This window comes from Tyto alba, unplaced genomic scaffold (genome assembly GCF_018691265.1).
Source record: "Tyto alba isolate M040663 unplaced genomic scaffold, T.alba_DEE_v4.0 Super-Scaffold_16, whole genome shotgun sequence".
NCBI lineage: Eukaryota > Metazoa > Chordata > Aves > Strigiformes > Tytonidae > Tyto > Tyto alba.
In genome coordinates, this window is record NW_024881278.1 from 19649184 (window position 1) to 19670108 (window position 20925).

General features: G+C 40.7%; 1 protein-coding gene and 1 long non-coding RNA gene across 3 annotated transcripts in view; one reads left to right on the forward strand and one right to left on the reverse strand.

Annotated features, from left to right (window-relative positions):
• Positions 1 to 14140, reverse strand: part of ATF3 (activating transcription factor 3) — a 28432-nt gene extending 14292 nt beyond the window's left edge. Inside the window, exon 1 of the mRNA XM_032989573.1 lies at positions 14086 to 14140. The gene's annotated coding sequence lies outside the window, so the exon portion shown is untranslated. The remainder of the gene's footprint in view (positions 1 to 14085) is intronic.
• An 855-nt stretch (positions 14141 to 14995) lies between these two features.
• LOC116960781 overlaps positions 14996 to 20925 on the forward strand; it is a 59859-nt gene continuing 53929 nt past the window's right edge. For both annotated transcript variants that reach the window (XR_006165025.1, XR_006165026.1), the window contains exons 1-3: positions 14996 to 15089; positions 18392 to 18431; positions 19238 to 19361. This is a non-coding gene — a long non-coding RNA (uncharacterized LOC116960781). The remainder of the gene's footprint in view (positions 15090 to 18391; positions 18432 to 19237; positions 19362 to 20925) is intronic.

A 20925-nucleotide genomic window follows, 5' to 3' on the forward strand; every position in this document is an offset into this window, starting at 1 on the left:
TATTAAGATGGAGGCACTGATAACAAAATTACCGAGGCATGCAACAAAACATACATTTCAGGACCAGAGGCTGGTACCCAAGATTACCACGAACTTTAGTGGGACTTTGCTAAATTAAATGTTCCACAAGGTTGCCAGTCATTTCTATATGCAGTGTTTTGGGAGTGCGGGATGGAAGGGCAAGTTATACAAACATCCCTTCTCTCTGGCTGACAGACAGCACTGACGCTGGCCCAGTCAAGTATATCTTTAGCTCCCTTTTGCTGAAGCCTTTCAAGGCTTTTTATCAGATGGACTTTGTGCACTGGCACAGAAACTGGCTGCACACAATATCCGGTAATTACAATTTCTGATCTCTTTGGATACATCCAGATAGTAACCAACAAGGAAAAGAGATCCCACATACAGAAGAATCACATCTTAAAATAGACTGAATAAAGCAAACACACTGGTTCCACTGAACAAGCAAAATGATAGGCCAGACATATTAATTGCTCCCATGCAAGCATAAATTATATCTCCTTTATGGTGCTTTTATAGTCTCATCCATTTAATGGCAAGAAAAGCTCCATCTTCACAGATCTTCCCCTCCCCATCCTTTCCACCTTGTAAAAGCATGCCAGATTTTGTTTGAGAGCAGTTAGAGATTCATATTGAACTTCATCAATGGCTTTACATGTAAAAAAATTATCGCTGATTAAAGTACTAAGACCTGATCCAACTGTCACTGAAGTCAATGGAAGGATTCCCATTGACTTCAATGAGAGATAAATTTAGCCCCCAGGGTGTATGAAAAATCAGCATTTAGTCACACAGGTTCTCAGCACACAAACCTCTCCTCTTGAAATGACTTGAAAGAAATGCTAATAATTATTCGCTGAAGGTGCATGTTTCCCTTAGTTGGACTAATGTAATTATGGTTTTTATGCCAGGTAGACAGAGAAGGTGAGAGGAAGAGAGTGAAAGAATATGTCAATTTTTACTGTGATAAGTTACAAATATTTTGGATACATTATGGAATCATCATGCTGCTACATATAAATACGCACACATGCACATACAAACACAGAGTCCGTATAAAAATTACCTGTTCCCATTGGCTGCATTTGGAACTGTGCATGTATAAAGAATCCTCTGGTACTTGATGTCATTAATGATACTTTAAACAGATCTTTTCATCTGCCTGGTAAATATGTACGTTACAGTACACCATAATAATTACAAATGCACATTTCTAATTATTAAACACTGATTTCTACATAATTTCAAATACCAACAATGTATGACACAGATTTGCAATCTACATAAGATTCAAAAACAAGGCTGCCACTGTAGCTCTCACTCTGCTTATCATTTGTCCTCTCACCTACTTCACATGTACCTTGCCATGAAAGGAACACATGAATGATCTTAACTTGCAACCTCTTATCTTTCCTGGTTTATTTTTTTGGCTTTAACTGTACAGTAACTTGCCCAGATAATAAGAACAAAGCATAAGTAAAATTTAACCAATAGAGCTGCATGCAGTTTTAAAATTGGACTGCCTTAACTGCAATCACAGAAGCATTCCCTGAGCCCAGATCCTGACTGCTCTGTGGGCACAGGAGGCTGCCTAGGAGGCCACTTCAGAAATGGGGAAAGATGCAGGGTGTCACTGCACCCACCTGGGGTTCCCAAGTGATGTCGGTTCAGTGGGGAACACCCCTCACTGTGGGGTAGGGTCCATCTTCTATCTGGTAACTCTTTGAAGCAAAATGGTTACAGAGGGAGAAAAGCGGACTGTGGGATGCCCCTCGCCCAGGGCATGTCCTCACCACAGGGCTGTGAAGTCAGGCACCATCTGATTTACACTCTAACCAGCTTGTAACTTCATGATAGGACAGCTTGAGCAGGAGAAGTCGAGAGTAAGATTCCCCAAACAGCACATCTGATCAGTCTGTGGTGAGATCATTTCTACTCAGAAAGAGAGGATGTGTTTTATCCCTCAGCCAGAGGTGAGAACCCAGCTCAGGTCTTTCGCTCCAGACCAAGTGCTCTCACTGATGGCATTTTATTAAAAGACCACTTTAATCCCTAGTCCAATCTTAGAAGGAAAGTCTGGGGCCATGAATTCCCTAGTCACAGTTATGCTTAACTCTGCACTGCAGGTTAGATGGTAAGTGGGAGAGACGGGGACATTCATTTTCACCATGCCCAGCCTCCTTCTGTGGAGCTGGGCTTTAATCCTTCTACACTGTAAATAACTATTAATGAGGCAAATGAGGACAGTGCTGCTCATTGTACTGGAGTTCAAGAAATGAGAGGGCTCCTTAGTCACCATCTTTGTAATTTTGGATGGTCTTCCTTTGGTTCTGTTTTGCAGTCTGTTGAAATGGGCGACAGGATTTTTCACTCTAGGGTGAAGGAGATGAGATTCCCAAATGGAAATCATGGATGTATTTTATTTTTATGTATAATGTTAACTAGCACTCTAATGGGCCATCAGACCTGGGCCTTTTGTTGCTGGATGCTCTCTAGATGCAATATTATCTGTTCTTACTATTCAATGTATATGTCACAGTACTACTTAGCAGCCCCCGTAAGGATTCTGGGTGTGGTTTTCTTATATGCAAGAGTTTTATATTGAGCTTTGAAAAGGATGACAATCTTTCAACTGTCAAACAGAAGCCCAGTGTTGTGTTTTAAGCCCAGTGTTGTGTTTTAACCCCAGCCAGCAGCTAAGCACCACGCAGCTGCTTACTCACTCCTTCCCCTTCCCAGTGGGATGGGGAGGAAAATCAAAAAGAAAGTAAAACTCATGGGTTGAGATAAGGAAGGTTTAATAACTAAATTAAAATAAAATAAAAATAAAAATAAAATATAATAGTAATAATTGTAATGAAAATGAATATAATAGAGAGAAATAAAACCTAAGAAAAGACGAGTGATGCACAGTGCAATTGCTCACAGCCCACTGACTGATGCCTAAGCAGTGATCCACCCTCCAGACAACTCCCCCCACTTTATATACTGAGCATGATGTCCTATGGTATGGAATATCCCTTTGGCTAGTTTGGGTCAGCTGTCCTGGCCACGTACCCTCCCAGCTTCTTGTGTACCTCCTCGCTGGCAGAGCATGGGAAACTGAAAAATCCTTAACTTAGGATAAGCGCTACTTAGCAACAACTAAAACATCAGTGTGTTATCAACATTATTCTCACAATAAATCCAAAACACAGCACTGTACCAGCTACTAGGAAGAAAATTAACTCTATCCCAGCTGAAACCAGGACATCCAGATTTAGCACAGCAATTAAATACATGGCTGAATAGGCCCTGTCCAAAAGCCTTGCCTAACTTAAGACTTGCTGTTAATGAAGATCTAAAATAGGCTCTATAAATATTATAACTTATTCCTGTGGAATTATATTTTTTCTAACACATTTGGGATGAGAACACTTAAGAAGGTATAATTTTGTGGTCTTTTGTCAAGGTCTTTATTTTGGCAGTTTTCTTATATGTATGGACTGATCAATCAATTCATTACAGACCTTTGAAGTACACTGTTATTCTTCTAAAACAACAAAGGTTTAGAATTTGACTGGATGCTAAATTATTAAAATATACAAAAACCTAAGAACTTTAAAGAGACCTAGGGCACAAAAGCAAAGTTTGACATAGAGAAAAAGGCAGAGTATTTTGTCTACCTTTTAACACTGAAGTCTGCATTAATAGTGGATATTAGATGAGTGTCTAGTTAGTAAAAAATAAGTTACATTATATCTTATAACTATCTCTAAGGTAAACTGTCTTTTTATTATTCTTTCTCGCTCTAATTCTAGAGTCTGAGATTTATCAAATCTTTTAGGCCTACTTTTTCATAAAGTTTTTTAGAGGTAAACATTTCCTGCACTGAACTAGGAATGCACAGGATTAATATCTGGCCGTTTGCACGCACCGTCCCACACGCCCAGATGAACTCCTGTGCATTTGAGGCCATAGGCTTTGCTGGCTGAAGTGTTCTTGGAATCCTTCCACTTTGAAGTGAGTGTCCCTGCAGCAGCAGGAATATCTAATGTGTGTCATGTATAAGCAATGATGACTGGTAAGAAAAGCATTTTCTGGGAGTTTAACAATCAGTTGGAAGAGTTTTCATCCCCATATCTGTGCTCAGCTTGTCATTTACTGACAGGAAAAACCTTTCCCATCAGGCATTTTTGCTGTTAGACTTTGTGAAAATGTAAAATATAAAGAAGAAAAAAGGATCAGCTCTGTTTTACTAGTAAAAACTAAACTCCAAATGCAGCAAATAAGAAATAGTAGTAAAAGTAGAAACAGGATTGGACCCAAGGCAAGAATCAGAACTGGAAGATAGGAGAGCTGTTGTATACAAATATATTTTGCAAGCTAAAGAAAAAGAGGAGAAAAGGAAGGAACTCCATCAGGGCAGCTGCAGGACAAAAAGACTTTTTGGTCTGCTGGTTCTTAGCAGTTTTGTATGAATTACTATTTGTTATTAATGGGTTATTTTGTCCCATGTTCTATAAAATCATCTCAGGCTCTTCATAGCATATGAGCAAATGTAAGAGTAAGGCAGATTTAGAAATATGATGGAGTTATTAAACTAATATAAAGAAACAAGATGAAGTGGATGATTTTCTGAGTTATGTATCCTTTTAAACTAGTAAGTCTATGCCTTATAACTTCCCTGTATTTTTTTGTTACTGTTTCCTTGGACAAATCATAATTTGTACAAGCATATGTATAAAGATCTTGCTTATGCTATGGCTTCAGGGATCAGCAAACTCAAAGAAAATCCTGCCAAACAGAGGGGATCAGCAAGGTGAAGCAGAATATTGGGTAGTGCATAAGAGGGCACTTTGGTGGTTGTTTCTGGAGACAGAAAGCTGTCCTGTGAAAGCAATATCCAACAGGTACAGATGGAGCTAGTTTGAGCAGGCACTTTCTTATTGTCAGGACTTACCAAGACATTTAAGAAGCAATGTGGGAGTTTCTCCTCAGATACCACGGCTGTCAAGCTCAGTGCAAGGTCAGCCCCAATTAATTTGCAGAGCTGTTCCAATAATGAGAGGACTGCCTCTCCAGAATTGCCAATTATCATTTCAAGAGTCTGCTTGCTTTTGCAGATAAATATTGGAGGATTTTTGGTGGTACTTTACACGTGAACATACATACTACTTTAAAACTGTAAGGATCTAGTTAACCAAAGACACTATTCTCCCCTTCTATACAGAAGAGAGACCGTGATACACAATCAGCCATCAGTGAACATGAGAAAGTAAATATATAAAAATATATAAAAAGGTCTGTTAGGAGTATTCAGCAGATTTCACTGTGACTTCACGGTGTTCTGTACTGGAATTCAATACTCTATTGCTCCACATTAAGGGAGGGATTTACCATTTTTAAGGGCTCAGTTTCCCATAAAGGGAAAGTGTAGTTCAAGTCTATTTAAATTTATTATTTTTTCCCATAAATGAAAGCTGATCAAAGTAAAACTTGCGTTACCATCCCATTTTAGAGACAGATGCCTGCCATGTTCTGGAGGGGAAGGTAGTTTCCTTGCTAATGCAGAAGTATTTCTTGCCTTTGTATAAGCTAAGATGTTCCACATTATATCAGAAAAATTGTGAAATATTTAGTTAAGTCTACTTCCAAAGGACATCCATGTTGTGGCACAGTTAGGTATCAGGCACTCCATTTTGAATTTATAACTGTGTCCAGCGCTTTAGAAAGAGTTTTGCTCAAGTTGAGATTACAGGATTAGTCCTACGACTTGTTTGGAAAACATAAATTAGGCTCAGTGTTATGCTTCCTAGCTTTAGTGAGGCTATATCTGTTAGTACGATTTATACACTACTTCACCTTCACCAGTCAGATAAAACATCAGCTTCGTGGCTGAAGCAGAAACTACAGATATGACAGAATACCCAAAACAAGCCATGAACTCCCCACAGATATAAATTGGCATAAATGCTTTCATTTCGTCACCCAAGGATTAGGCTTGGGATGGTTTATCTTGGTATTTTTTGTTGATGATTTCTGCTCAAAGCATCTGTATGAAGCAGAGAGAATATATAACCTAGCAGGCAACATTTAAATTTGGCAGATCTTTTTTTACAGGTGATTTTCACTTTGTGCAAAAGTGGCTGTTTAGGCTCCAAAGTTTTCTCAACAATTTCTCTACTGGTCTGAACAATCTGAACTCAGGCTGTAAATCAGCCATGTGTTAGGCTGAGGGTGCTTGCAGTAAAAAAAGGCTCTCACAGCAAGTGCAATGTGCACACTGTTTTCTTCACAGAGCATGGGGGTTAAACGTGTACTCAGGTTGTTGGGGTTCAGTTTACAATTATTACAGCTCACTATAATTTTTATTAAGAATAGAATAGAATAGAATAGAATAGAATAGAATAGAATAGAATAGAATAGAATAGAATAGAATAGAATAGAATAGAATAGAATAGAATAGAATAGAATAGAATAGAATAGATTTTTCCATAAATGCTCTGTATCCTTAAAATATCCATGCAGGTGTCTAGCATTTGTAGGTTTCATCACCAACTTGAATATATGTTTATACACTACTCTATTCCCTTTTTAAAATGTACATTATATGTATTTTTACAAGAGGTGTAAAAGCAGCATTCCTGGCCTCAGCCCAGCTCCTCAGGAGATCACCTGCACACTATTCCAGCTTCTCCCCCATCATGGGTGTTCCTACCACAGGATATTGGTAAAGCAGAGCCATGGGCCTCCTCTCTAAACTTGTTCCTGTGAACTGTGTAACAGGGGAACTTTAGCACCCTTTGGCTTCCTGAATAGTCTAATCATTGAATCTTACTTATTTGTGAATGTGCCTGCCCCAAATGGACTGCTTACAAAACCTGTGCGGGTTATAACCACCCTTCTTCTGTTACCCGAGTCCAAGACCCATCCTTGTCTTCCACAGCACCTGCTGCATATCTTCCAGAGCTCAACAGAAGGGTTATTGGGTGAAATTTAGAGGCCACAGGAGGTGAGACGAAATGAGCTAATAGTCATCAACTATTATCATCGTAGTGACTGTTAGAACCATGATCACCTAACCAGCATAGTCATCACCTATTTTCCAAATCCCCTCTTTGGTCGATACAAGTCTTTGCCCTCAACTCTTGATCTCAGTTCATTTTGGTCCCAATTCTCCTTTTACTTCCCCATGTGACTTCATGGACTCCAGTTCAGCTGCAGTTTTTTTGCACTAACAAAAAGAGAGTTGAACTTTGAGTCCAAGTTCTCAAAGACCTTTGGCCTAACATCCATTTACACTTATGTGATTAGACACCTAAATATCTTGCAGGATAGGAGGGGTAAGTGTTCTCTCTTGGCTATCATTCCTTCTACTATGACACGGATTATTTTAGACTTTACATGTATACCTTATTCTTACTGCAGTCTGAGGGGCCACATTTCCATTGATGTAAGCATTAAACCAGTGTCAGGGTTAGAGCAGGCCCTAATTATATTACAGTTTAATAGGGAAACAGATTATGTCAAGTGGGAGGTCAGCAACATATTTTTGGAGCACATCTCAAAGTTCACCCGGTACGCATCCCTTCCTTTTACTGAAATATTTATAGTTTGTTTGTTTTAAACTAGAAATATCCTTTCTGTGAGCTTCTCCTGAGAGCCATTTGAGACAAAGACAGCATGCAGAACCTCAGCCACAGCTATCAGTCACAGGAGATCTGGATCCTCCTCCTTTTCAAACTCTCCTGTGATGGATTTAGGATGGCAGCTTTCAAGTGGACAAGCAGTAGTAACCTAAAGTAACCTAAACCTAAACCCTGGTACCCAGATCCTGTATGTGCTACAGTCAGCAACCTTTGTGTTCCTATGCACCTCAAAGTTTCATTTCTGCATGGGTGCTCCAATACATCTGCTACCCAGCTAGGGGCCTTCCTCAGGATTATGCCGAGTGGGTTCCTGATACTAAATCTTTCCCTAAATTTTCCAAGGTATGTGTTTTCTGATCATGCCTATCCTGTGAAGTGGAAGTGAGCACCTGCACAGGGTAGTCATGCCTTTCTTTCAAAGACCAGATGCCTTTTTAGGGTACTTGCTTCAAAAAAGTGAGAACAGGGCTCCATTTCTGCTCTAAAAAATTGCTTGTGTAAAATCTTCAAGCAGCCCTGGGAGCAAGGACCAGAAACAGTCTCCTCTCAAGTCAGCTGTCCTCTCTATTTTCTGCACGGCCTCAGCAAGGAGCATGGGGGTTGCTCCTCTTCCCATCTACAGCCTGATAGCTCAGGCAACCTCCCAGATCAAAAGAAAAATGAGATTAAACCTTGTTAGTCAGTGGAACTGAACCTGGCACTTACGTACCCCTATCGAATGCTTAAAAGAAGCAGCACCACCTCATCCTTACACCAGAGTTTGCAAGGAAGGAGTGATGCCTTGCTAAACTGAAAACAAGAGACCAAGGCACAGGCAGGGATCTTGGGTTTGCGGCTTTCAAGGACAGTGGTGCCTCACTACAGCCCAGGGGGCAAGCTGTCCCCTCATCTCCCCCTGGGGAGGCTGAGCTGCTCCCTGCACACCTTGGTGGCTTATTTGGGAGCCACTGCAAGGGGCTGAAGTCTTCCAGCTGCAGATCAACTTGTAAGACAGGGGACCTAGAAGCCAGGTATTGCTGTGACTAGATTTTGGGTGGCTGAAGTTTTATGATAACTCCAATGGCTCCTGAGCCTCTTCAGTAAGTTTGCATCATACAGTAAGGACAGAAATTATTAACAAGGTGTGAGAAATGTCTTTGTTTCCTCCTGTAATGATCCAAGTACACCATCAACAGAGACAATTCTTTTTTAGAAAGCAGTGGGAAAATGTTTACACAGGAGAAAGTCTCAATGCCTTCATAACCATCTAATTTGAACTTGTATTGTGACAGAACCATTGTGTGAACATTTTTATGAGTGATTTAGCAAAATTCTGTACACCTTGTAAATAGAAAGCATATTTTCATCTCAAAGTAAAATATGGTTTAGTTTTAAATTTTTCTGGAAACATCAAACTGGTGTTGATAGAAAAATTAAATGAACACATTAAAAGAAAGGTTCACTTCTTTGAAACATGCCACCTTTTTCTAAAATAACCATATTCATCCCAGCTGATACTCAAGATGTTAAAGGAAGGATTTATCTTTCCAACTAGAAAATACAGACACTCAGACAGGTAATCACAGCATTGGAGTGTCTAATTTTGTTAAGATCGATATAAACTTATTTTATAAGATATTTTGCCTATCAAATGACAGTAAATTCCCTAACATAAACATCACTGCAATTTTATTATGTGCATGAGCAGTTACTAGTTTGTTTTGGTTTGTTTTGGTTTTCTTTAAACTCTATACAGGTGAAAGAAATTGGGAATCCTGACCTTAAAACACTTTCACACATGCTTAATTTTAATTGTGCACGTAATCCCAGTGAGTCCAGTACTACTCATATACTTAAATTTAAGCACATACATAGGTGTTAGAAGGACTAGGCTTTAATATATAGCATAAAATCTAATGTCTAGTTTTTCAGTGTTAAAATTAATGCCTGCTAAATTACGTTTTTTAAGAGAGGTCTTTATATGAAACAAATTATAAAAATGAATCTGTAACAGACATTTTAACTGATATATATATATTACAATATAAAATATTTCTAAATATATATATTACAATATATAATGTTTCTAAAAAATACTAAGAGTCATATGGAGGACCTGACACACAACCTTGTGGAAGAAACCCTTAGAGAGAGGGCTACTGAGGGAGGAAAAATCTGGAAAACTCTGGGTTTTGGTACCATATTCCCTGGTGCAGGAGCTTCCTATCACGTAGCAGGACAAAGTCTCAGCTTCAGTATTCACTGACTTCAATGAGTTTCCTGCAGAGCAAATCTCTCTATAGAGGTATTTAACCTCCCCCGTGGGGGAAACCCAGAAGCCCTCCCCGACCAGCTCTTCTCTTTCCAGCCCACAGGCGCGGAAGGGCCAGGTCACCCCACGCTGAAGCTGTCTGTCTGTCTGTCTTCACACTAACTCAGCCCTTCTCAGCCTGTAAGCATGTGCTGAGGAGCCATCGCCATCCCAAACAGCAATATTTGCCGTTCATCCAAGGTTTTCCCCGAGTGTTTCCTAATAGAGCTCATGCTCCTGGCAGGTCTGCTCGCCTTTATAGTGGTGGTGGTCTGACATTAACATCCATTCTCCCAAAGCCCCTGGCAGCTGTGGAGGAGGTCGCCTGTCGTTTCCTGGCTGTCCTGCTGTGGGATACGGCAGTAGCCTGTGCTGCTCCATCCAGATCGAGGGCAGACAACACCACCAGGGCCTCATCCAGGGAAGGAATGGGATGGAATTATTTTCACTGTTGTTGGCATGGGTATGCACTCCCAATTCTGTTTTCTGCCACTAGGTCAGAGTAACACGCTATCGGTTATCACCGAGATAGCTATCTTTGTTATAGAAACACTGGGCCTTCTTACAAGGTATATATACTATGAAAACTCAAAAAATTAATATCAGCTAATTTTTCTATATATAGAAAATAAGCTAAATCTTGATGGATCCATTTACTTTTGCTTTCTAAAACCGTAATGATTTTCTCTACTGAATAATTGTCTGTGAACTTTTTGTTTTGGGAGCTCACCTTGAAAAACAAGCTAAAAACAACAACAAAACCCAACCAACCAGTAAGGGTAAGCAGTACTCACAAGATTTTATCAGTAACTTCCAGCAAATGCCCCTCTGTACCTATTTTACTCTGCTATTTTAAGTTAATTTGCAAAGCTTCAGCAAGGAACAAAGGTTAAATACTTGGAATTTGCACAGGTTGTATGTCATCGCAGAATGCTAAATAAATGTTACAAATAAACAGTAGTTCCTCCAAGAAGGAAAAAGGGGGGCATGGGGTGCAGCTGCCCAGAAAATCATTATAAGAAGAAAATTCCTCTGGAGCTAAGTGGGAAAGCAGGAAGTGGAAATGCAGAGCATTGAAAAGGTACTGCTTTCAAGACCACTTCATCAGGGGACTTCAGGTAGGTATGGAGCTGAGCAGAAAAATTATTCAAACATCTCTTGTTATGTATCACTATAAGGAATAACATGATAGACACTTGTAGTACAGGAATGTGCTCTGGTAGCATATTTTAGCAACCTGAACTGAGGTTTGAGCTTTGGTAGTTAGGGATATTTGTAATTAAAGGCAGTGAAAACAGATATTAACCCAGTGGCACAGCATACTACAGAGGTGGATATTTGTAGTTATAAAACTACAGTCCTGGATGAGCTTATAGCAAATCAGATTAAATTTAAGACTGCTAAATTGTGCTGTGGAAATTTATTTGATGGGGCTTGGATTGTTCAGTTTATGTTTGGTTTGGGTTCTCTGGGTGATTCTATCCACATGTGTTAAATACATTCATGCTGGTCATTGTAGTAGCAGTTGCCACCCAAAGCCATCTCTGCACAGCAGGTACTTTACATCTCCTAGTAAGTAAGAGGTGGGGAAACTGAAGGAAACAGATGTAGAGTCTGCTCGCAGTTGTGCAGCCTGAAAACCATAGCAGAGAAAACAGAAAACCTCCAAGTCTTGACTCTCCTGGCAAATGGAGATTGTTGTGAATGCAAGGTACAGTGGCAAACCTTTCCTCCCTCAGCCTTCCTCAGCCACAAACAACTTTTTTACCAGTTCTGGTTCTCATCCAGCTCTGAGAGTCAGTGACGATAATTTGAGTATGCCAAGTATCTGGCCTCAGCAGATTTTCTTGTGAAATAAAGAACGGGGGGTGACGTGGAATTTTTTTCTGAGATCTTTGAGTATGTCTCCTGGAAAACATGCTTTCTGCTAACAGTTCTGCTATCAGCATTTTTTTTCTGCATTTAACCCTCCTTCCCACTTGTATTACTGTAGTATTTTATAGGAAAGTTAACTGCTTATTTTCAGTTCTAGTACTCTAGCAAATAGCATTCAATTTGTGTTGGTATTTCAAAATTAGATTTCTACCTTCATGGGATAATCCTAGGAGAAACTAAGTGTCCTCAGCTCTTATGAAATGGTTGATGTTCTGGGTGCTCAGCACATTAGTGAATGAGGCCTGATCAGAAGGATATCCAGCCAAAGTTGACAAATTTCTAAACAGAAGGTGCCCCAGTTTCATTCAAAAGCTACTTGCAAACAAAAAAAAGGTCACAAAGAATTAACCTATTTCTCAAACTACTTAAAAAAGTCCTGAGAAGTCAGTAATTTCTAGAAATTTTGGGGAACGCTTGAAACAAGTCATCACCACTAAGACTTTATTTTATTTTTGTAGTTTTTTCTTATGGCTTATATATTTGGTAGTTACCTTTTCTACTATTTATTCAGAACATCTTCATTGTAATACTTCTCTATACCATTTTCACTAGCCTGCAAATAGGTATTTTTACTACACAGAAGAGGTATTTCATTGTGGTGACAGCACTTAAATTTTGCCTTATCCTTATCGGTTTTCTTCTTTTGTGTTATTCACATACACGATTCGAAATATTTGTGAGATGACCTCATATTTTTTTGTTGTTGTTTCATTTTGATCTTGGTTTCCTGGCTGAGAGGATGTGTGTCACTTGGGTTTTGAAATGAGCTCTGGTAAATACAGCCACTTCTTGAAAAGATCACTGCTTTCATTTGAGAACGACTTTGCCATAAATATGCAAGTGGGAAGGAAACTATGAAGACTTCTTGTGTGAACTACCCACGGGCTCAGTTTTCTCCCCATTACGGCACAGTGATACTTCTGGATCCTTCCTCGCAGAGCACACAACCTACCTCACGGCCGTACATAACACCAAGTGCCGAAGAAGGATAATTGTATTATAAGACTTTTTAATTCCCCAACTTACTTCAGCTGTTATCAGCAGCTGGTTACTTCAGCTAGCTGATATGCCTCCGTGTCTTGTAAACATTAGCTCTAGTATTGTGCATTACTCATAGTTGGAAAATCACTTTGACTCCTGTAACATAATTATGTTAATGTCAAATGAGTCACAGGGAAACAGAAAACTTGTATCAGAGCTGCACCTTAGTGCCAGTTTCTGAATGCTCCTGTTGGCATGATGGAAGTAGGTTAGGGGATTTAGGGGGAAAAACAACTTTCATTTAATGAGTGATGTGAAATTATGATAATGACTCACAAGGAAGCTTGCATGACAATCAAATTCAGAATCACCGAAACATAAAATTGGTAAGAGAATAGTCAGCCTGATTATTTATAAGAGTGAGAATGAAAAATACTTATTTTTTAAAGAATGACTTTCACAGGAAAACTTCACAGATATATTTTGCACATAAAGAGCTTTTGATATTCATTATTTAATTCCAAGGGCAGTAAGTAATTGACTTAAATCGACATCTTAATTAGATTATATTTCAATCATCTCTGATGTTTTATTCTACCTCTTTCTTGGTTTAGTTCATGTAAGTGATCATTTAGGAGAAAAAAAAGCCAACACCCTTTTAGCTCACTTTTGGATCATAATGCAAAAATCCAGCAGCTCTTCAACAAGCTAAAAGTTCATGTGACATATCTTGTCCTAACTTAAAGCAGCCAAAGGGACAGTAAGAGCAGGATTCATTCTGGAGTTAAAAGCTATGAGGACAACCATCTGTGACACTGTTTATCTCAGGGCCAAGCTGCAACATTTTTTTTTTCTATAATTTACAGAGGCAAGTTACTCTGGTATTTGCCTACCAGGATTTTACATGCTCAAACATATATCAATATTCCCACATGCCAGCCTGATGAATAAGATATACCATCTGAATGTGGACGGAGGCTTTTTTTTTTTTTCTCAGATGGCCAAAACATCATTCTCGCAACACAAGAGTTTTAGTATTCCAACAGATCCCACTGTACTATTCAATAAAAAGGCTCAAAACTGAACAGAAGGCAAGAGCTGAAATTAATAACCAGGCAATTTAAAAGTCAGGAAAAAAAAAATCACTCAGGACAATGTATCAAAAATATTTCTTGCTAAATAACTGCATTAATGTCCTATTTGAGAAGCTCGGGAGAAAAGACTTACGTTTCTCTGGGAGCTCCATCTTTCTGAGCATTTCCCCTTCATCTGCCGACTTCTCATCTCATGCCTTTTCTGACTTTCTCTCCACTTACCCTAGAAACTCAGTTAATAAATTAAATCTCACAGGCCCTATAAGAAACCAACTGTTGTTACTAAATTGAGTGGGAATATAAAGGTCATGCCATAGGTGACTAAGTACACCCTAGATTTCCCTACGAGCCATGATCTAAATATGATGCCACAGCATCATCTCGACCTTATACTGAGTGAGGGGCTTTATTTCGGAGCACATCCCCGATCCAGGGATAACCTACTATGGACAACACCTGCAGCGTGAAGCCCTCGGCTCTCGGCCGAGTTGAAATTGTGTTTTGCTACACCAAACACGTTCGCGCTGAAAAGAAAACCTTTATTGTAGTATTGGGTACTTCTGCGTTCTGGCTCGGAATAGGTAGGAAATACATTACGGGCTTCTCCCTTTGCACATTAGCGTCGCTTTACTCCCGGAGTGTGTCTGTGGCTTTGCCTTCCAGCGGCAGGCAGCCACCGCCCGGGCGATGCTGCGGCTCTGGGGCAGGACGCGGCGCTCCCCTCCGCGCCGGCCGCGGCCCAGGGGGCGAGCGGCCATTAACGGCACCGCCACGCACACCTCCGGCTAGCCCCGGCCGCGGCCCCCGCCGCTCCACCGCCCAGGAGGGGCCGGGGCAGGGAGACCCCGGGAGACACCCCCTCCCCGCGGCACGGTCAGAACGCGGTGGCTCCGCGCCTCCCCCCCCCCCCACCGCCGCCAGCTGCGCCCGCCCGTCAGGGCCGCCCCCCCGCCCGGGGGCGGGGACGAGGGACTCTGCCCCTTTAAGGCAGCTTAGCCCCGCGAGCATTCCAGCGGCCCCTCCCCACCCGCTCCACCGCGCGTCAGCGTTCCGGGAAGCGGATGGCGTCATCCCGTCCTCCCGCGGCGGTTGCCGGCGGAGGGGCGGGGACTTGAAACAAAGGAATAAAAATAGCAGGTGAGGGCCGGCGGTGACGGCCCGACCGGGCCCCGCCCCGGCGGTGCGCCTGCGCGCGCCCCCGGGTTATTTATAGGCGCTCCCGGCGGTGGTGGGGAGGGGTGTGTGTGACGTAATGCAGAGGCTGCTTCTGCGTCGTCGGGGGCCGGGCCGTGTGGCGTGCGTGCTACGTCACGTCACGTGCGTGGTGGTGTTTACAGTGGCCGCCGGCGGTTGCCTGGCGACCGCGCTCCCGCCGAAGCGGCGGTGGCGGCTTCGCCCCTCCCGGCCGGGGCTGGCCGCGGTGAGGTGAGGTGAGGAGCGGCCCGGGCTGGCGGGAGCGGGGCCGCTCGCCGTCCCGGCTGAGGGGAGGGCGGGTGGGCGGAGAGCCCGGGCCCGGCCCGGCCCCCGGGGCGGGGAGCCGCTGCCGCGGCGCTGATGTCTGCGGGCAGTCAGTGCCTCTTGAGTCACGGGGGTCAGCAGCTCCGGCTGAGTTTATAGCTTTCGAAACAGAAAGAGGCTTCTTTGTGCGACGCCATCGGTTTTCCTTTATTTGGCAGCAGCGAGGGAGCCCGGAACGCTGGTTAACCTCTCTGTGCGGGGTGCTGTGTGAAAGAGTAACTATCACAAGAGAGCAAGAGCAAACGGCAAGCCATGGTGCTCTTGTTCTAGCACTGTGCTCTCCCAGTAAACAAAAGCAATGTATTCCCTGTGGGAATAATTTTTACACCTACTGGAACATGACATTCCCCACAACTATTACATAAATACCACGTCGGAGATGCCATTTATGTTACAGTCTTTCTCTTAACTGTGGCAGTGACAGCAGTAGCTTATATCTAGAATCTTATGAGGATGCTGTTTCATTTCTATTCCAGTTGCCAAGTCCATCTCCATCAAGAACAGCCTGAGGATGTTCTGTAGCCTTTGTGGCAACGTACTCTTCCCGTGAAAGACCAGAGCCTAGGAGCTTTTACACTCCCCTCTAGGAGTTGGCCTTGGCTCTTTTGCCTTTTTTTCTAAGAATCAGATCATCCAACATTCAAAAAACCCCAAAAGTATTAATGATTGCATGATATTGAGCTTCCTGTGCAAGCTCTTAATAGTATTTGGTAGACAAGGCTTACCCATTTGTTATTGTAACTCTGTATTACAAAGCTGTTGGGTCCTTCTGATCCCTTCTGCATGTGGCTTTTTTGAGAAATTGTGCATGAAAGTCAGTAACTGTATGTCTGTCTCTTGAAGCTGTTGCTTTCTGTAGACAGACCAGGTAGCAAATAGATCTTTAGCTTGATATGGCATCTCCTCACATTGTTTGAGCTCAAGGAAAATGGGGTGGGCCATGTGAAACAAGGAACTTGAACTAAATCATCAGCAAGTAGCTTCTGATCTGCTAGTAACTGTGAGCCCGTAAAAGACCTAGAAAAAATCATTAAGTTATACAATAAGCACCAAATAATGGTCTCTATAAAAAAAGCTGTAAAGTGGGTTAAAATTACCTGAGGGCAAAATGAGTGTGCCAACTTCTGTTCCCATATGGTTGATATGTCCTCATCAGCATGCAGGAGCTCTTAAACTCATCTATTTTGCATTTGAAAAGTAAAGGTGTTGAACTGAATCTAGACTAATCTCACCTAATTTAAACTAACCTGAACTAGTGCTAAAAGGGGAATATCTTCATTCCAGAATTTCACCAAGTAGTTAGTTTGAGATTATTTCTGAGTGGTTTTGGATAGGCTTAGCCAAACTCTTGTTTCCCTCTTCATATGTCTTCCCTTTTCATTCCTGACTGGAAAATTGAAGGAAGTAGAGATTCAGCCCTTCATGAGTGGCAGTGCACTAGAAAAGGTAGTTGAATAGTTGTTGGCAATCTTTTTTTTTCAGTCTTTTGTTGCAGTAAAGGAGCATATGTTCACAGATGTTGCATAGCCAGTTTGAAGGGTGTGGTGCAGTGCGAATTTAAGTTTAATACTGCTGTCCCAGAGCGTTTCAAGGGAAAGTGGTATGGTTAGTAAAGAGTGGCTGTGTCTTTCATTAGATTGAATGAGAGAGAGAAGTGAACATACTTCCAGGAATACAAGCCTTTCTCATTGAGCTGTTTTAAAAAAGAAATTTTGTAAACCTGCATCAACAAATTTGTGCTGTTCCTAAAATCAGGATGATAAAACTGCTCTTGATCAAAACCCTGGATTACTTCATTAACTTCTAGAAATTGAATAGCTGCTACTTTTCCATTTAGCTGTTTCTGGTTACATGCTACTATGAGCACACCTGTCAAACAGAATGGTGTTTGGACCAATATACACGTAGTTACACAATAATGGCTCTAAGTGCAACAAAACAGCCCCAGGATCTACTGTCAATTCTGGAGATAAGACTGCATCTCCTCTGAAGGGGGCATTTACAGTGCTTACTTCACCATTACAAGGATGACTGTATGCTGAGAAGGAAACGGTCTTTTGAATGAGCTACCAGAATACCATTGCAAAGCTTACTGTAACTCTCAAAAAAAGTCAGTACTGATTGTACGTCTCTGTCTGTGATTTACTTTCCTGTATTAGAACCTCTCTGGAAGATAGTGAAATAATCCACTTATCCTGGAAAATAAAGCTTTCCTGGAATTTTCCATTTGCCCTTCATAGTTTTCCTCTGGTGTCCCATTAGAAACAACCTTCCTGGAAGTCAGGGAGTACTAAGCAGAATTAGACTATGTGCAAGTCTTGCATAATAAATGCCCCCTACGGCAGAACTACCATGATCTATGGATCCTATTCATTCCCATCCCAGAATGTGATGTACTTGCTCAGTAACTGAATGTCCTCATGGAGGCTGATGGGATGAACCCGAACAGCTCCCAGGCATTAAAGTAGCTCTCAAAAGCTGAAGGACAGAAATGGCCAGTCAGCAGCTGGAGAGTATTTTCACAAAGCAATCCAAGTGAATTGATAGAGTGCCTCGAAATCACAAGCCCAGGCCTTATTTTTTTTAAACTCAGATGGACAGTTTAAAACTGTGGTTTCAACAGAAACATAAATTTTGTACTTACTTTTGTCATTATTCTTCCTGTCAGCCCTTTTCTTTCCCGCAGGCAATAATTAACAGCTGTTTCCTAAGTTCAGTGATGATTAAGGCCCCTCCTCACTTCTAAGTGCTAATTACCCTTTTCTCTAAAAACATCTACTTTTTTAATATAATCAGGGTATTTTAATTCTTATGAGACTTATAAAGGTCTACATACTTTTAACAACTTAGATCTATTGATCCAATTAAAAAAGAAATAGATATATTTACTATTGCCTTCTATGTTTGAAATCCGTTTTCAGGGCAGACTAGAAGGAGTTTCTGGCGGAAGTTAAGAAAGAGGTATGTATTCCCTGACTCAACAGGGCTCTTTGTTTCAAGCAATAGAAATAAAGAGGATCTCTTTTGAGTTTCCTTTAATTAGAAGCCTGAGGGTAGAGAGAAAGGAGGAGTGATTTTTGTTTCTCAATACAATGTTTGTGATTTAGTTCTGCCTGGGGGAGTTGCTGTTTTGTTGCTAAGTTATATTTGCACCTTTCCTGTGACTACGGAGAAGATTTGGCTATGTTACACTTCGGATTTGTGGTTGTCTTCCTTTTTCTGTGGGAGCTCTCCAAAAGGGTAAATGGGAGTTTTATCCGTGACTTAAATGTGCTGCTTTCTCTCCTCCACAATCATAAGGATTTCCTTTTGGTATGAACCAGAGCTGAATGTCAAGTCAGTTCTTGCAGTCTGGCTTTTTCATTCTAGAGAAAACATGATACATTTGAAATACCGTTTTCTCATTAGATCGTTAGGTTATGCAAGGTGGAGGATGGCAGTTACCCTTAAAGCTATTTATTACTGAGGTTGTGAATCTAATGAGGGAAGATGGGATTCAAGAAAGGACATGATAAAAGTTTTTGTAGAAGTGGATATAATCTAGGTGATGAAGATATATGAGAAAATGGATGTTTAAAAAAAAAGTTTGCAAATCCCTCAGTGTGAACAGTTCTGCTATTACTTATGAACAGCCCTTGATCAAGCATAGGCACTAAGTCAGTATCCTGTAGTTTTCTTCATCATGGGAGTCTCCTGTTTTTCTAGCAGCACCAGGCAAGAATTCATGTTTTTTTGAGAAATTAAGAAATTATTTTCATATTCCTTAGGCAATAGCTTCAAGCAAGTATAAGCGGAATTACCAGTGATCCTGAGCACTTTCAGATAGAAAAGAGTAGGTAAGATGTGAGCAAGAAACTTAAGAAGTGTACAGTCTACTACAGGGTGTTTTAGGTAAGTCATTTAATGCTTTCTGACAGATAGAGATTGTACATTTTGTACCTCAGTGATGTGGTGACCATATCACTGGGGCTGTCTATCATGTAAATACCTAAGAGAAATGGAAATTGCACATTCAAGGCTTTGTCTGTTTCTTTTGACCTTTTCCTACTTTCTGCAGAACAGATACTGCAGCATCTGTATAAACTGCAACAATTCATAGAATCTGCTGTAGTCTCATAGTCTCACAAAGCAATTTATTCCATCTACGACATTTGTTACATCATTGAAAATTTTAATAACTTATCAAAAAAAGTCCCCTTTTATTTCTGTCCTCAAATCTTGGTAAGAGTTCAAAGCATTCAGTTCTAACAAATTTTGTGATAGTTACCCGTGAATTATTCAAATTTTAATTCATATCATCAGGATATCATAGCTTTTAATTTAACTTTAAACTATTTCATAAGTCTATTAATTTCTAATTGACATTTTGTCAATTAATCCATTCACAAGGTCCGTGCAGGATTGTTACCTGGTAGTGTTTATTGTGACAGAATGAATTGCAGAATTTATCAACTTTTTGTTGTTGCTGCCGCTGTTTACCAACAGTGTAACTTGAAAGTTTATGTTAAATGTGACTCACAAAGTTCAGAAATAGATTAAGCCCTGTTGCTGTGTTCTCCATTCTAATCCTTCCTGCCCTTGCCTCCCTCCTTCTTCACTCCCAAATCAAGGTTTCCAAGACTATAAAGTCATAATGTTTCACGTAAGTTTTCATGATGCAGATCAGGCTCTTTGAAACTTTTGTTCTGTTTGTTTCTTCCAAAACTTCCTGTCACTTCCTCTGTATCTACTGGGTCTTTTTTTGTTTGCTCTGGCATGACATTTGCCTTTATCTAGGACTTGCTAGTGGTCTGGAACTCTGGTTTTCAACTGTTATTAAAAAAATGTGGATAACTTTATTGGTTAAGTTCACCAAAAAACAGCTGTAGTATACTGTAAATCACAATGGGAACTATATTTCACAAAGCAGGAACAGTTGTGCAAAGAAGTTTAAAACAAGTTTAAAAAACATTGTTTTCCCTGGGGGCTCCTGTTTTTGTAACGGTTTAAGTTCATACATCCTTTGGAACTTTGTCTTTTGCTTCGGAATGCCTTACTAAATGTTAGAAGTTGAAAATGGGCTCAGGAGATCATGACTACCATTTTGAAACTTCCATAAACAACAGGGCACTGTGTACTGTAGAATGTTTATCTTAAGTGAACATAATGCATAATGCTTAGAAGAAATCCTTATTCTATTACTCATTCATTTGAATGCACAGCAGAAGCAAAACCATGCATGAACACGTGTCAAGGCAATATATTTAAATATTTATAAGCAGAAATTCACCATACAACTTGCACTAGAGGAGAGAATTGTGATTGTTTAATCTTTTATTTCTTTGACTTTTCTGCATGTTTAAATCTGAAAATAGGTTATTTTTTTATTGAATCTGAGATATCTTCTTTCTGCTCTACATTTACAATGCAAGTGAGATAAAGCTGTTTTCCAAGTGTTTCCAAGTGGGGCCTGATC